The sequence below is a fragment of the Cebus imitator genome, unplaced genomic scaffold (genome assembly GCF_001604975.1).
Source record: "Cebus imitator isolate Cc_AM_T3 unplaced genomic scaffold, Cebus_imitator-1.0 Scaffold823, whole genome shotgun sequence".
Taxonomy (NCBI): Eukaryota; Metazoa; Chordata; class Mammalia; order Primates; family Cebidae; genus Cebus; species Cebus imitator.
The window spans coordinates 150057-151649 of record NW_016108138.1 but is presented as its reverse complement, the minus strand read 5'-3'; the positions used below and the strand labels follow the sequence as shown (position 1 = coordinate 151649).

Genomic DNA, 1593 nt, shown 5'->3' with positions numbered 1-1593 from the left:
TTTTTTTTGGGAGACAAAGTCTAACACTGTTGCCCAGGCTGGAGTGCAGTGGCGCGATCTCGGCTCACTGCAGCCTCTGCCTCCCAGGATCAAGCAATCCTGCCTCAGCCTCCTGAGTAGCTGGGACTACAGGCGTGTGCCACCATGCCCAGCTTAATTTTTTTGTATTTTTAGTAGAGACAGGGTTTCACCACATTGGCCAGACTGGTCTCAAACTCCTGACCGCAGGTAATTCTCCCACTTCAGCCTCCGAAAGGAAGTTCTGAATTTTTAAACAATAGCTGAGAATCATAGATGGGCCTCTGGGGTTTGTAACTGGCATCTGCAGTGAGGACAACATTGTGGCAGTGAGCCTTAAATCAGTCTAGGCTGACTCTGAGTAGGGTCAGAATTGAAATGTTAGACAATATGTTGGTGGTGGAAAATTGCTTGGTGTTCAGCAAACTTACAGATTTGGTGCCAGAGAAAGATATCACAGAGGCCTGGCCTGAAATGGAACTCTGGGTGTCTGAGAATGGGAGGCTCTGCTCTCCCGTACACAGGCTGTCACACTGCCTATTGTCTTGTGATTTCAGGTCTTCTTCCAAAATGAGAAAGAACTGAAAACTTAAAGGAATGGAGCTCTGGCCAGGCGTGGCAGCTCACGCCTGTAATCTGAGCACTTTGGGAGGCCGTGGTGGGTGGATCACCTGAGGTCAGGAGTTCGAGACCATCTGGTCAACATGGCAAAATCCCGTCTCTACTAAAAATGCAAAAAATTAGCCGGGCACGGTGGCGGTGCTTGTAATCCTAGCTACTCAGGAAGTTGAGGCAGGAAAATCGCTTGAACCTGGAAAGCAGAGGTTGCAGTGAGCCGAGATCACACCACTGCACTCCAGCCTGCGCTATGGGTCAAGACTCTGTTTTTGGGAAAAAAACAAAAAAAAGGAATAGAGCTCTGATGAAAGAACCCCTTTTCCCACAGCTGCCACCACAGGATTTCACCCACTCACAAACATACCCGCTAGACATTTATGTGTCTACACCTCTCCCAGGAATATCACCACAGCATTTTTCATCCTAGAGTGCTTCTTGCTAAAAACCAACAAAAGGGTCTACAAGTCTCCTGGCATATCTGCATCCCCGGTCACTGGATCTACAGCAGTATCCTGTTTTCTTTAACCAACCTAGGTTTCCGGGCCACCTGTTTATAATGTCATCCTCCTTAATGGACACAGAAATAAATCAGAGTACATCCCCATCTAGGCAACTATCTGTGGCATAAACCAGTCCTTCTACCTACATTGCAGTCTCCCCCACCCATAGAGTTTTTTTTCTTTTAATTTTCACTTTTAGTTCAGACCGGTTACATAGATAAAATTGTGTCATGGGGATTTGGTATGCAAATTACTTTGTCACAGGTATTAAGCATAGCATTAAACAAATACTTTTTCTGATCCTTTTTGTTCTCCCACCCTCAACCCTCAACTAGGCCTCAGCGTATGTTGTTCCCCTCTTTGTGTTTGTGTGTTCTTATTTTAGCTTTTTTTTTTTTTTTTTTTTTTAACGGAGTCTCACTCTGTTCCCCAGGCTGGAGTGCGATGGCAAGATCTC

General features: G+C 45.9%; 1 protein-coding gene and 1 long non-coding RNA gene across 2 annotated transcripts in view; both read left to right on the top strand.

The window, feature by feature from the left end:
* LOC108297631 (zinc finger protein 43-like) overlaps nucleotides 1-1593 on the top strand; it is a 59455-nt gene that overhangs the window by 27100 nt on the left and 30762 nt on the right.
* The window catches only part of LOC119469768, a 13404-nt gene that overhangs the window by 5951 nt on the left and 5860 nt on the right, over nucleotides 1-1593 (top strand). The window contains exon 2 of the long non-coding RNA XR_005198611.1: nucleotides 576-676. This is a non-coding gene — a long non-coding RNA (uncharacterized LOC119469768). The remainder of the gene's footprint in view (nucleotides 1-575; nucleotides 677-1593) is intronic.